The following is a 16,390-nucleotide window of genomic DNA, read 5'->3' as shown; positions in this document are numbered from 1 at the left end:
AACAAAGATTTGATATAAAATAGTATTTGTCGTCTCAAAATCTCATTCCAAATTTGATCTATTTAAGTCATTACATTTTGAATGACTAACGTTTTACGTTAAGTCATTACGTTATCTTACTTTCTCCTTATTTAAGGTTAAAGTTTTGCTTATTTTTAATATATTGAATAGCATTTAATTCTGGTAATTCTAATACAGACAAATTTCGAATAATACCAATGGTTAATACCAAATACCAAATAATACCAAAGTTATCACACTAAAAATCATAAAGTTATTACAACAAATTAAATAATCATTAAATTCATCTTCTCTTTTTAGAATGAAGTTACACCAATATAATGTAATGAATTGAAGTTATAAGGGACAGATTAAGAAATCGAATCAGATAAAGAAGCTTGTTTTCCCTTCTCATTTAAAAATTGCTATTATTAATTATATAAATTTACAATATTATCAAACATAGAATCGGAGTATTTTAAATTACAAAATGTAGTTACTAAATAACGACTGAAATAGAATAGTTATTATTTAGTTACATTAATTAGTTAGTTATTATTAGTAATTACAATTAAACTTATTTTCCCCCTTATATTTAAAGATGCCTTGAAAAAATATGTAATCTGAACCACTCTTTCTCAAATAATTGACATTAAAGCATTGCAGTTCTTAATTTAAATTTATTTATAGAAAAGTAGAATTTTATCAGCCGTTTCATGTTCTCGCGACAGTTTTTATTATCCAGGCGTGGCAGATAAAATTGTTAACGACACCTATTTGGCATTTCGGCGCATTCTTTTCTCTGATGTCGTTCGTTCTCTATGACTGTTACATACTCATTATATTTCATGCATCCCCACAAAAAGATATTCATGGGATAAGATTTTGTGAATGCGCTGCCGGAGAAAGGATGGAACCTGTTTTTCAATTAACACTCCGTTAGTCGCGTGTTTTTTTCAAACAAATATCGTTGCGCTGTATCCATCAATATATATATATTGTTAACATTAATAAGTAATATAATTGATTAAGTAATATAGACAATAGAATAATATAGATAAATAAACACGATTTAAAGTCGACACAAACCAAAACACAAATTTTTTTCCTTCAAAAAAATATTTTTAAAAAAATCTGTCAGATATAGCGTTATCTAGTTATTGAAAAAAGAAGTAATCGTGTATCTGTCAGATAACATGCGACTAACGGAATTTTGACGGGCTTGGGTAATCGTCTAGAGGCGCAATAACAATAATATGCTTATCCATAGTTCAGGATTCATTATTGGAAGTGATTAAAACAAACATTAAATAGTCTATGGTTAAGACTGGTTGATTGGTTTAGCAAAAATATCGATTGAAATGAAATTCAAAATCTGTCTTGTATACATACATTATCTACAGCATAGGCAAAACAGGAATAATTTTCTTACTAAATATTTAATTGTATCGTCTATTTGGACATAACTGGAAATGCATATTAATGAATTATTGATGCCTAAGTTATGTCAATGAAAATTATTGCTATGTTCTAGTTTGAATTAAAATTGCGTTTTCTTATTAAACAAATGATTACGAATAATTAATGAATTATTGATGCCTAAAATATTTTAATGAAAATTATTGGCAAATGTTTGGTTGGTGGTGTTTCAACTCAATGGTGTTTGAATTCAAATTTCAATAGTTTCTTGTTAAATAAATAAATAAAAGCATCTCTCTTATTATTCTTATTGCTTAAAATTGAGTTACTAAAATTATATTGTGAATTATTGTGCCTAAATATACATGTGAATATGTAAACTCGTCATAATAAAAAAAATGCTTGAACCTTTCTTTCTTATGGCCACCTGCTATCCTTTCACCGTGACGTGTTTACGCCGTGAAGGTGAGTGTTACTCCTTTTAATGATGAAGGAGTAACACTTACCTTCGCCGTAAGGATCTATTCATCAGAGTTCCATCAAAATAACCCTCAAGTCATTATTATAATATGATTACTCTGCTGAAATTACCATTATTCATCCTCATATATTATATTTAAGAAGCTTGGTACAACTCATTTTTGTCGTAAGTTTATGTTGTAGTTTATAATGTTACAACTCATAATATTTTCAAAGAAATCAGAGTAGTCCCCTCAAAACTTTCTAGCATATTCTCTAATAAAGGTGTTATCGCAGAGAACGCCTTGCATGGCACAGAAATACAATAGTTACAAAGTATTAACCTTTGGCGTGAATTTAACATTTTTACATGATTTATTGTGTAATCCTTGGCGAGTTATTTGGCGTTTAATCCCTGGCATGTGGTTATTAGTATCCGAATATCGAATTTGTGTTTTAGATGCGTTTTTCCCAACCAATTGAAACAAAAGTTTGACCCAGAACTATACTTTTAATGGGGGAAACACACACACGCGCGCACACACACACACACACACACGCACACAGCAGCTTTGATATATTTAAGCCATTGCGTCTTTGAGTGGTCGTATTTAATGTTTCTGAAAGTATGGACCGACGGACGGTCAATTCCTAAATCGATTTGGCTCAAAGTTTGAAAGGTATATTGATTATAAATGTTAATTCTGTGTGCAGAATTTTATCTCTCTAGCTCACTTCGTTTTGCAATTATCCTGTTAAATTATATTCGAACAGCCGGACAGACAGACTTTTCTGAGCGGAGTTTACTCAAAATTTACTAGAAATCTACAAATTTGGTTTAAAGACCCAAATTTCATCCATCTTGATCAAAGCGTTTTTGTATTATTTTTGTCATAGGCAGACAGACAGACTAATGGATATATTCCAAAAATGTGTTTTTCGAACTCAGGGTCTAAAACTGGGAGATTCTTGAAAATTTTGAGTTCGGATTTTTTAACGATTATTGTACTTTCTCTTTACTTACTATATGAGAAAGTAAAAAATCCACTTATTCCATTCGCTTATAAATTACCATAATCGGTTCATGTATGATAAACTTACATGGTATTACACTATTAAACAAAGATTTTAGTTGAACCTGTTGTTTCAAAGGAGAAACACCATTTTAATTGCAAAGAATTATTATTACAAAAAACAAAACAAACAAACAAACAAAAAGAACTGTTAAGTGGAATAATTGAAATTCTGACAGCTGAAAAGATTACAGATTTATTAATTAATTTGAACTATAAAACTTTAGCATATATTATTAATGATATGTGTAATAATTATTTATCAATTATATGTACACATTTTTGAAGGTCAGAATTGTAGGTAGATTTCTAACCATGTCTGTTGTGTTCTAAAGTAGTTTAAATGATATTCGCACTTCCGTAGTTGAAATCTATTTGAATAAACTTAACAATTCAGAAAGATAATTATTTTGCGATTATTGACTCGGCTAAAGAAATCTATAACCCAATGTTGTTATCAAGTTCAATTAAAAAGACATCTTTTATGACTTTTTTGCTCAAAAAAAAAAATCTTTTTGTAGCTAAACGGAATCATAATATCCAAATAGCAACAAATATGTGATGGTATAAACTTTCTTTTCTGATCTTTCTTCTTTATATTCTATTATTAAAGGAGATCTTCCTTGAATAATGTTGTTTTTTTTTCAGCTTTGTTTAACAAACATATTTTTACTATTTTCATCTATATATTCTAACATGAAGGATTGTTTCAGAAAAATTTAATTCTTAATTAACAGTAACAGTACAAATTAATTAACAGTATAAGTTATGCAGGAATCTATCTTTATTAATTATTATTATTATTTAAAATGTAAAATTAATTTTAAAACTAAAGCTTTAGCCGTCTCCCTTCTTTTTTCTAAGACGACATTTATGATCGAAAAATGTTTTAATTTTGTTTGCAACATTTTGAATAATATAAAAAACAGAAAAAAAGTGATTATATAAATAAAATAAATTTGGAAATAATTTAAACTAAATGCTATCATTTAGATAATGAGTTGAATAAAAATAATTTAAGATAAATTAAACGAAGTTTCAACTCAATTAAAATATTGAAATCAAATAGAAATACTTTTGCTTGAGCAGTAATAATTTTATTAGAATTCGCATTAATAAAATGTTGATATAAAAACTATATAGTTTGTCTGAGGATTCAAGATCAAATTTATTATATACATATTTAATTTTAAGAGTAAATTCCGAATTTGATACCATAGTACCATGACCAAAGATACTGGGCAAGCTATCTCATATTTAATTGAAAGTTAACTTATAATGAGCAGTGATATTCTTTTTTTTCTTGTGCAGCATTCAAAGTTAGGATTAGAAGTTAACATCACTTGAAGCTTAATTCGCCCTATTAAATATTATCAAATTGTATGTATGTATATATATATATATATATAACCAAAAACCAAATTAAAATGATTATTAGAAATAAATATTAAAGCCAAAGATTTGGATAGATAGTTTCTTATAAATATTAAAGCCATATATATATATATATATATTGAAAAGCATTACACACCACCATATATAATATTCAATTTTAAATAAACTACTTTTGATTATAGCAAATTTTATATATTCATGAAGAAAGAGGATGAAATTTATATAAAAAAATCTTGTATATCTAAGAAAAAGCAAATCTATGTTTTAAAAACAGAATTAATGTTAGCTGCTTTTATAATCCGCCAAATTAGTTTGTCAGCCGCCAGCTGACTCCTTGAAATATTAGACAAATTGTTTTGATCAGCAAATGCTTGTATGTATATACAAAACTTAAGCAACTTTGAAAATGTAAATCAAAGTTCTCACTTTCTCTTTTTTTTTTTTTTTTTTTTTCTGACTTTATTTTCTAAATTGTGTTTTCCGTTCTGTGTCATACATGTATAACTATAATGATATTAAAAAAAAAAAAAAAATTGTTTTATCTAACTAATTCTCAGGTATTACATTTTTTCCATGAAGGAAGAAAAAAAAAAAAGAATGAAAATCCGTTACATGTCATTCAAAGACTTCCGCGAAGCGTCAAAACACCGGTTGTTTACGATGTACTCTCGTCCAAACATTGACCCCTTAAGATTGTATTTAGAGTATACTGATGCAAATGTAGGTCATTTGAGATGAACAGACGGTGTCCAGATGGTACTTGGAAATCTGATATTTATCATTTGATTATAAATTTTAGCTTTATTTTGAATATTCTACTAACAGGGAGCAAATTCAACGTAAATATAACTAAGAATTAAATGGGGTTGAAAGGAAGGTACGTAATTCATTTTTGTGTGAAATAATAGTAAAAGAATTAAATAAGATTTTTAAAATATTTAATTTAATAAGAATGCTTTAAAATATTACATGCATTTTCATTAAATTTTTACTGAGTGTCCCATTTTTTTATATATTTTAGAATACTATTCTACTTGATAGATTTTTTAAATATTTTTTTATTATATTATACAAAAATATTTATTTTTCCATACTGAAGTTTGTTTCTTAAGCTTAAGTTACTGCAAAGGGTTAAAATTAATTACAAATAATTAAAACATTTAGTTTATTTTGATCGCTTCTAAAAACAAATATTCACTTCATAAATAAATAATAAACAAACAAATATTTTTCTTTATAGAGGGAAAAAAAAAAAAATCATATTTGCTTCTAAGAAGTTAAAATTTTGGTTCTACTTTAACCCTCTGCACTCGGATGGTGCTTCTCACTCACCATTCAAGACGATGCATCATTTTGACTTTTTATTTGCTTATTTTTCAATTTGGATTGTTCAAAAGCCTACAAAATGGTAAAAAGATGTAGATTAATTTTTCAAAGAGATTCGACTTAAAACAATTATGTACATTTATTTTTCAGAGTATTAAACAAGTCTTTGTATTAGGTGAATAATATGTATCGAATTACTTTTCCGAGTGCAAAGGGTTAATATAAATGGTAAACAGATGTAGATTAATTTTTCAAAGAGATTCGACTTAAAACAATTATGTATATTTATTTTTCAGAGCAATGAACAAGTCTTTGTATTAGGTGAATAATTATGTATCGAATTACTTTTCCGAGTGCAAAGGGTTAATATAAATGGTAAAAAGATGTAGATTAATTTTTCAAAGAGATTCGACTTAAAATAATTATGTATATTTATTTTTCAGAGCAATAAACAAGTCTTTGTATTAGGGGAATAATTATGCATCGAATTACTTTTCCGAGTGCAAAGGGTTAATATTACTCAAAAACTTCTCTAACAGTAAGACAGTGGCATAGCCCTAGGGTGACATTATTATTATTATTGTCTTCTTGATGTCTCTCTTAAAAAAGCAATGCTCATATAATAATATTCTATCCTTATGGCTGCCCTTAAGACTTGCGCTCGGGACATTTATACTCCAATTACCTCCTCCTGGTCGTCACGCCACTGAAGTGAGTTTCCGACCACAACCCGAAATATCCAAATCTGAAAATCAGTTTAATTGCTTGTTTCAGTTTTACATAGAGCAGTTATGCAACCTTTTTGGTTAGATTAAATAATGAAAAATAAGTAAATCTAAAACTATTCGAAATTTTTATAATCGTACAGAACATTTCTAAAGCCTACTAAATTTCCAAGAAGAAGCAAAAATAAAAACCGGTCTTATATTTAAAGTACATTAAGGAGGAGGAGAAAATTCTTCTTTATGTACACACCAGCCCCGCCCATCTGTTCACCTAGACTGAATTTCCACTAAATCAAACACCGAGAGGCGGCAAAGCCTGTCTTGTGGTCAACTACAACCGCAAATTTCTTATTGACACAATAGAGTAACAGATTTCAACCGGATATGTCACTGCGGCGTCACATTTTCCAAATCAACAGCTCCGTGATGGTCGACCTATCCACGGGTCAGCGACCGTCCACAGCAGGTTTCGCCCACCACCAGAAGGAGCGGGAAAAGAAAAAAAAGGAAGAAGAAGAAAGACCCTGGTCCTTCCTTTCCACACCCAGCCGCAGCAGCAAGAGCAACTGGTGTTTACGGAAGGGCTCTCAAGGTGTTTAACGGGTTTTTCGGTAGAGAGAGGCAAACTATATCATAGCACTCGTCCAACTGCCATCCTGCTCCCTGACCCAGTTACCTTGAAAAAAGGCAACTAAACGAATGAAAAATTGGGCACAAAAACTACAACCGCATCCGGCTCTTTTTACCCCTTTCTTCCCGGGAACGGGTTAGGGGTAAAAAAACAGTTTTTTTGGCAACAAAAGAAAGTTCGGGGAAAAAACAAGACAACATGTGGGCTTATTTTTTTCATCCACACCTTGGCCTCTGGCAAAAGGGTTGCGGTTTGGGACTTGCCCCCCCCCCTCTTCTTTACAACCCGTACACTATTTTTTTTCCTGCCTCTTTTCCCCTTTCGTATTACTTTTTGTGCAAGGCCACCGTTAGTTCAGAGTAGGGAAGGCAGTGAGTCAGTGTGGATGGGTTGAGCTAAGCTAGCTCGCTGCGTCGAAATGCTTTGTGGGTAGACAAGACCCAGACTCACCCTAGAGATGCAAATGGAATACGCATGCACATAGCTTCTGCGGGAGGATGCCGAATGGTTATATTTTTTACGCAATCATGAGCTCAGGTAAGGACTTAAGTTACATCATACTGTGAAATTTAAGAGAGCTGAATCCATCTAAGTGTAGCACATAGCTGCACCCTCGAAAGCGTGCAGTTAAATTTTACTTGCATCACAAATTAAAATCTGATTCATTAAAGTACTTTTTAAATTAGCAATCACTTTTGTTTTTAGATCTTTATTAAATGTTTGCGAGCTAATTTCTTTGAAGTGGGTCAAGCAATAAGCATACATTGCGTTGTTTTCATTTTTTTTATTATTCAGAAAAAAAAATTATTTATAAGATTATTTATATTTAATACATAAACTGAAACAATGTTATAAAACTATATTAGCAGTATAATTTCTTGCCTGAGTGTTGTTTTTTTTTAAATCTGAATTCTTTGGAAATAATATCATGCATATTTTGCCATTAACAGTATAAATGATATCAAGTTTGTTTACGATTTCTTTGCAATTTCTGCAACAATGTAGAAAGTTCTGATATATTAACATAGTATTATGCATATGATATCTATATACATAACATTTATGTATGAAAATAAGAGTAGGCAACGATTATTATTTTTTATTTATTTTCATTAATAGTATAATTGATATATGATAACATTTTTCAAAATTGTTCCCCCCCCTCGTTTTTCTTTCTTTTTTAAATGTAAACAATATAGAGGAAAATGCAATTTACACTATTTTGTTTAATATTATGAATTTTCTTTTCAAAAGAAATTTATTCAGTGACTCTTATCGTTTTTATCTTTGCATTTAAGTTGTATATTTTTAATATTGTTTTTGATCTAAAATTTTTATTTTTGCAATTGCTATCAAACTAATTTTTATTTAACTGAAAAAATGTATATATTGCACATTAATAATAATAAAAAAAATATAGTAAATTTTTAACGGAAAGTGATAAAATATTCTATATTTCTCACAACTCACTTTTAAGCAATCAATTTCAGTGATTAAACTTACTTTAGATTTGTTATTAAATGATTTTAAATAGACTGGATGAGAAAATATAACGAATGCAGAACATCTTCACTTTAGTAAACATTCATAAAGATAAATTAAAGTTACGCTAAAAGGTAATAAAAATGAAAATAACTTATAAAAGAAAAGTAATAGTATAATATAAGTCATTGTTTTCATTCAAATTATTTTATCCAGCTTCTTGGAGAAAAAAAAATTCTTCAAAATTAATTTTTAGTATCACTTACAGAAATAAGAATATAATCATTATTATTGTTATTTATTTATTTTCCTGTAAATCGTCCGTTTACTAGTGAAAGTGCATCAAACACAATAAGATGTTCTAAAATACATATTAAATATTTGAAGTATATAATGCTTTTTTTTAAAAAATTGCATTAGTTATTTTATAATATTTAAAAATACATAAAGTTTTGATACTAAGTAAATGAAACATATTTACTTATTGGGAAATATTAAAAAAAAAGTTATTAAATCCATTGCAAATAAAAAGTATTTTTTTTATCGATATGCAACTTAATTGAGTTTTCTTGAAATTGCTTTGGAATTTGTTATTGCTATTCAGTTAGATAATTATATTTGTAGTTCCTTCGTTCCGATAGAAATTTTATTTCTGCAAACATACGAGTTAAATATTTGAAATATATCTACTTCACAAATGCATTTGTTCTTATATTGTAATTTAAAATGATAAATAACGAAAGAATTATACCGAAATTTTATTTGAATTTATGCTTTGTAGCATTTTCAAATTATTTTATGTTAAAATTTTCATTTTGTTTAGAGATTTAAATTTTCGTATACTTTTAGTTATGTTTTATTTCCAAGAAATTGAAAATATGCAATCGCTTTCTTTCCAACCTTTCAATAACCTTTTCTTTCTTTCTTTTCCTCCTAGTGTAATGTTACAAATTCTTTTTATCTGCTTCTCATTTAAACAGAAAATAAAATAGCGCTCTTATATTTAAAATACTTTCATTTTGAAATATTATAGTATTTTTAATACTATTTCCTTTCTGTTTGATTTTATTGCAATTATTTTCCCCTAAAACCAAATATAAATTGAAGTATGAAATGAAATATGACTGTTAGTTTTGAAGTGACGCTTTGTGATTGGAGCTAATAAAGTAAACCATGAGCCTGACGCTAGCCTAATAAATAATATTTGATGGAGCAATATTATTAAAAATGTATATTCCTGCATCATTTAAATACATAAAAATTTACTTCACATCAATTAGATTGCAGTTATATTATGAGAATGCATCTTAATGTTTTAATAAGAGTTCAGTGGATTTCAAATAATTTAGTTTCCTGTATTTTACTTAACTATCTTGTACTTATTTTCAACTGTTGAATCTAATTCTTTATCGAAGTGCTTCCGTGACTGTGGAATAAATGAATTAAAAATAAATATTTGTAAGCTTCAATGTCATTTGATATTACAAACAATAAATACTGCAGACGACGCAGCAAACCGATTTTTACTTAAAACTTTTTTTGTTAACGATCATATTTACATTAAATATTTTTTTTTCTATGAAACGTGATGAACTTTAAAGGGTGTTTCTTATTCTATCTGTATTCTCTATTCACAATTTTTTTTTTTTTTTTGAAAACTAGTTATTTAAAATATACTTTTACGAACCTTTCTCGGAATATATTTAGTAATTAATTATTGAAATCAAAATTTTATCACGGTTGTGCATAGTAATTCTTTCCTGAATAAATAAAAACCAAATTTAATGCACCCATTTTTTTTACTGTGTTGCAATTGTGTTTGCAAATTTTATGCGTTACTAAGGGTGCGGCCTTAAAAACAGTCACGTCAATGAATTTGTGGAATTTGCACCTCGCTTATTTTCATCTTATTCATTACTTAGTCTTCTTTCAACTAGTTAATTTTATATCAGCATTCGTAAGCTGTAAAAACAATCCTAACATTCGAGATTTTATCTAGTATAATTTTTTTCTTTTCCTTTTTTACTATACAATTGTTATTTTCAGAGCTCATATATTGTGAAATCAATTCCAAGCTACAAAATCTTATTTCATATATTTTAAACATTGTGAGTCAAAAGCGAACGTATGAAGCTGTTTTATTAACATTTTTTTATGAATTGGATATAAGAAAACACCTTCATAAGTTCGCTTTTGACTCGCATCTATCCTAATTAATCAGGAGTGGCTCTAAGAACAGCAATGTGACGTAGTAGTTGCTTTATATTAAACTTATAATCTATCTGGCATAAAACACAATGCAGTGTTAAACCTACTTTAGTGCTACTACCTGAAATTTTCTCGCATATTCTTGTATAAATGTGTATTATTAACTGCCACTTGAGAACAATAGTAAGGAAAAACCTAATAAAATGCGATCATTGGATTTTTTTTAGGCGATTAATAGCTTTAATGCAGTTAATAATAAAAATAAAATAAAAAAAAACCCCACCATATTCTTATATATTTTGAAAGTTTTATTTTATTTTTTAACATCTTTTAGGAGTGATTAAAACCAAAATTTAACACAGAGTTGCAAAATTAGATAACAAATTTCGTATATTTAAGGTATTGTGTTTCTGAGTTATCGCATTTGCATGTTTGGGAATAAACACACAGACAGACGGTGAAATCCTGGAAAAATTTAGTTCCAAATTTTATACATTATTTACTTCAGATGTTAAATTTGTATTAAATCTTATTCATCCAGTTTTCTTCATTTTGTAGTTACCTGTTAACTAATACTCGAATTCTACAAATTTGATGCAAAGAAAATATATTCAATTTTATCCGTCTAGTCAAAACGTTTTTTATTTATCATGTTCATAGACAGGCAGACATAATGTCAAAAGTATGTTCTTCGGACACACGGAGGTCTGAAACATAGTTATTTATTAAGGTATATGACTATGTTCGAAATGAATTTTTTTGGAAAAAAAAAATTTGAAAACTGTTTTATTTTTTGAATATTTGCATGAAAAAGATAGAAAAAAACATATATGAAATCAAAATATACCAGGTAAGTGCGAGAAGTTTTTTTTAAATTTGGAAAAAACGGTATTTTTGGATGGGAAGGCTAAAAGGAGGTATAAAGCAAAACTCTTCTCGCTTAGAGGTTTTATCAAAGGATTTACTTCACATTTTTGCGGATAGTTTAAGGAATATATTATCTAATTCCTGAACTAAAAAAATAAGCTATATTTCTATCCATTCTTTAAATATTGATGTTAAAATGATAAATAACACGAAATTTTTAATGTTTTTTCCCTTATACTGAAGCACTAAATGAACCATAAAATATTTCGAAATGAATAACTTACTTATTTTCCAGTTCAGAAACTGCAGAACTTATTGGGAAATTATTGTACCAAATTTGAACAAAAAATATGCATTATATTTTAATTTATGAAGTTTTTCATAAAAAAAATTCTTTCATATTCTATATTTGAGTATGTAAAGATATAAAATATCTATATATAGATATAGATATAAAATCTATAGATATAAATATCTATAAAGATATAGATCTATATATAGTATCTAAAGATGTAAAATAGCATTAAAATATACATAGTTTCGCAAAAAATCTACTTTTTAACTACCTTAAAATCTCGGATTTGAATTTTTTCTTTGCATACTTCACGTACGAGAAAAAAAAAGGGGGGGGGGTGTAAGAAAAATATGAAAACAGAAGGACTTTTAAAATGAACTGCACGGTGCTAGAGCAACCCTTTGACAGCAGAGAAGAATTATCTCCCACCCATCATCCCCATATTATTCATAAACTACTGATGTTTACGTGATTCGGTTGGTGTACGCTTGACCGCAGTCCAGTAATGACTTTTTCGCCACAGCACTCTATTATTAGAAGTATGTGACCCGCAAAGGGACATCTGCTCCCCTGCCGGGACACAATACCCTACTAATTCCTGGACAAAAAGGAAACACTTCGTTTTAGTCATACTTTATGGAAGATTTGTTTGGATCACAAGTGGTCAGTCGGCGTTTGTAAACATATAAAACTTGATACCTAAAATGTCTGCGTAAATGAACATTCATTTTAACAGTTCAACGCTAGTCGAGGCATAGGAAGGATCAATTTTAATAGTAATTTAGCCAGTTGTGGAAATGAACATTCATTTTAAAAATTTAACACCCAGCATAGGCATAGGAAGAATCAATTTTAATAGTAATTTTGCCATTGCAGCGCTTGATTTTTTTTTAATTAATTGTCGTGAAAACATATTGAACGCTTTTTTCAGCTAACAAATAGCAATTATTTTAATTGTAATTAAATAATAGAATGTTGCTATTCAGTTAAAGGTCAGAATCATCAATGTTAATTTGATCAAAGAGTATCGAATTTAACAAATAGCACAATATATTTAAAAAAAAAATTCTAAAAATATTGAGATAGCTTCCATAAATTCTTAAATAATTAAATTTTTAAAGTCAAATTCTTTACCTTCTATTGAGTTAAAAAAAAAAAAAAGCATTTTAAAACAGCAAAATTTTATTTATGTATTAAAACTGTCTGATGTATGAACTCCATATTTCAATATTCCTTCGATACATAATATTATTAATCTGATGTGTCTTTAAAAATTATTTAATATTTTCTGGTGTGCATGGCAATTTAAACAAATATCTATAAAAATTAGAATCTAAGACGAAAATAATTTATAATAATATAAATAATTATCGAAATTTTTTACGTTTCTTTGAATGATGCCATCAGTTGCAATGGTGTTTCAAGATTAGATAACGATTTTACGAGCCAATATGTTAATTATATAGAGATATGCTTTAATTTTCTTTGGGACTTGTTTCTTCAATTTTTTTTTAACGATAAAACTGCTAATACTTAAGGTATGTGACATTTTCAAAATCAATTTTTTTCAAAAATTCTATCAAAATTTAAGTATTTGCGTTAACTACATTAGCAAAAAAACTTACGAAAAAAATGTATCAATGTTAAAAAAAAAAAAAAAATAGAAGGTATAAATTAAAAAAACTTCTAGTTAAAACTTTTATCAAGATAATTGTTCAAAATTATGAAGGTGACATAAGAAATATATTATCCAGTTACTGACCTTTGAAATATCGGGTCATTTTTTTTATCTGGTTTTTCACTACTGGTGCTCGATTGATAAATGGCATTAAATCCCCCCCCCGTATTATGAAGTATTAAAACAGCTATAAAACTTATTAAAAGTACAGGAGAATTTTTTAATAGTAATTCTGGAACTGCAGAATATATTGAAAAATTATTCTGTCAAATTTGAACAAAAAAATATATACATTGAATTTTAATTTATGATATTTTCGTAATAATTTTTACCAAAATTTAGAAAATAGCATTTAAAGATGCAAAATAACATTAAAATTTATTATAAATATATGCTTCCAGTGTGATAAATAATATGCTTCCTATATAATATATAGTATAATAATCTCTAATTTCTTATATAATATATTTCTAAATTAATTATTCAAAATAAATTCTATTTCTAAATAAATTATTCTAAAAGAAATTTATATTCTATATAATAAATATAAATTTCTTAAGAATGAATATAGACACAGTAGGCAGACGGTTTTATACAGAAATTAAGAATATCGAATAAAAACGATATTTTCTCTAAAAAATCAACTTATATGTTTCAAAATTAAATTTCTAATAATTTATAACAATAAAATTAACCTCTTTGTAATCTACAGTAACTAACAGCAGCAAAACAAATAAAAGGGGCAAAAAAAAAACATTAAATAATATTCAAATTTTAAAATGTAATGCTACTTCATACGATTTTCACGCCATAATCTACTTATTCACGATTTTCTGCTTGAAAAATACTCACAAAGTCAGAACTGAAAAAGGGGTTCAGTTGTTGGAAATAACCGAAATTACCAGTGGACATGTTGGTCATTAACCTGCTGAAAAACAACCCCCTCAGCTGGGCTATTAGGGAAACCTCAGTGGTCATTTTTCTTTGGTCCCCTTTATCACCATCAGCGTTACCCTTTCCCGGTTCGGTGTGTATCATACACATGTGTTGTTTGTTCTCCCCGTAATTTTTTTTTCCCTTCTTTTTTTGCTTGTCGCCCTATTCATCTACAAGTCATTGCACGTTTCCCAAATGGACTGTAAATTCCCTCTACCCCAGGGTTAGCAATTTTTTCTCCATCTCTACTCCCCACAAGGGTTATTTTGGGGCTCTTTCCCCATTTGGCCCTGATGGATGCGAGATTTGCTTTTATCCTAAGTCAGCCTCGAGAACGTTCCAAAGAGGGTGAGTGGACCACAAAAACAAGTCACAAACCGTAGAAGTATTAATACCAATATAAAGCCATGGGGCTTTAGTAGCAAATACGGACAAATCCCTTTCAAGTTCCTTAATAATAAAAGAATCTGAGTAATAAAAAAAAGTATGTTGATTAGCTGCTTAAAGCAGGTTACTAATATAATAATGCTTAAATTTTCTGAACAGACAATTTATTTAAATATAAACTGAAACGGTATTTTTTCTTTATTTTTTTATGCATGTGTGTGTGCTACAGAAATCCAAAACTATGGGATTGATCTACAAATTTTGGCTTAAAAATGTTGTAAAACGTAAAGAAAGCTTTGATCAAGATTCCATGTTAATTAATTAAATAATTTATTTCTTCATAATTTTTGAAATAATAAATGTATTAATATCCATTTTGAATTAGACAATAAAAAAGATCAATTTTGCATTAAGATTGATTTTGAATTAGTGTTTGTCAATAAAGAACTTGAATAACTGCTTAAAGTAAATTGCCGTATAATAAGACTTAAATTTTCTGAACGGAGAATCTGTATTAATATAAATTGAAACGTTATTTTTTCTTTCATTTTTATGTATGGGTGTTCGCTACAGAAATTAAAACTTCGGGATAGATCTTCAAGTTTCGCTTAAAAATGCTGTGAAATCTGAAGAAGGCTTTAATGAAGATTCCATGTTAATTAAATAAGTTATGACTTTATAATTTTCGAAATAATAAATGTATTAAGATCCATTTTGAATTAGTCTTGTTTATCAATAAGGAACTTAGCTTTTGATTTTGGGAACATAATTTTATTTCAATTTTTTTTTTTTCGTATAAAGTGTTTTACTTAAGAGATTTTTTTAAAGGATAATTTTCTGATTTTAAACATTATTTGGAATTTTCTTGTATATATTTCTATTTAATATATTTTATTTTTATTTGCCCTGAAGAGCGCGTTGAACTTTTTTTTAAATAAGAAATTTCTACTTTTTAACCCAAAATTTGTGCATGTATATTTTGTGCTTAAACATCATACTAAAAGTTGAAATATAAATCAACATTGAAAGAGATCTTTATTTTCCATGACCTTTACACTTTTAAAATGTCAGATAAAGCGATACTTTGCTAAATGTAGTGTATAAATAAATATATTTTTATAATTTTATTTTAAAGAAAGTTGCAGGCGAAGAGAGAATTCTGTGTATTATAAAAAATTTATTATAGTTTTTACATTAAAAAAAAGGTAGATATATAGATACTGTCATTCTGACTTATTCTGTTTTGGGGAGATAATTTCCACTGGTTATTTATATGGTGATAGGTTTCATTATATCATGAATATGTATTTTATACCTATCATTATGTATAAATAATAGATGATTTTTTTTTTGTGTGTGTGTGTGTGTGTGTGTGTGTGTGTGTGTGTGTGTGTGTGTGTGTGTGTGTGTGTGTGTACAGTTAAATTCAGATCCTCAATGATGTGACATTCCTTTATTTTTACAGGAAATTGATTGAATCTTTTGTTATTGCTGTTTTTATTATTTATG

At 27.9% G+C, this 16,390-nt stretch overlaps 1 protein-coding gene across 2 annotated transcripts in view; it reads left to right on the top strand.

Moving 5' to 3' along the window:
- The window catches only part of LOC129971084 (zinc finger protein 13-like), a 207,038-nt gene that overhangs the window by 153,528 nt on the left and 37,120 nt on the right, over positions 1 to 16,390 (top strand). Inside the window, exon 1 of one of the 2 annotated variants that reach the window (XM_056084556.1) lies at positions 7,416 to 7,565. The exons of the other annotated variant lie outside the window; for it this stretch is intronic. The gene's annotated coding sequence lies outside the window, so the exon portion shown is untranslated. Of the gene's footprint in view, positions 1 to 7,415; positions 7,566 to 16,390 lie in introns of those variants that run through there. 2 annotated transcript variants of the gene reach the window in all.

This window comes from Argiope bruennichi, chromosome 6, assembly GCF_947563725.1.
Source record: "Argiope bruennichi chromosome 6, qqArgBrue1.1, whole genome shotgun sequence".
Classification (NCBI taxonomy): Eukaryota; Metazoa; Arthropoda; class Arachnida; order Araneae; family Araneidae; genus Argiope; species Argiope bruennichi.
This window is presented reverse-complemented; position numbering and strand designations above follow the sequence as displayed.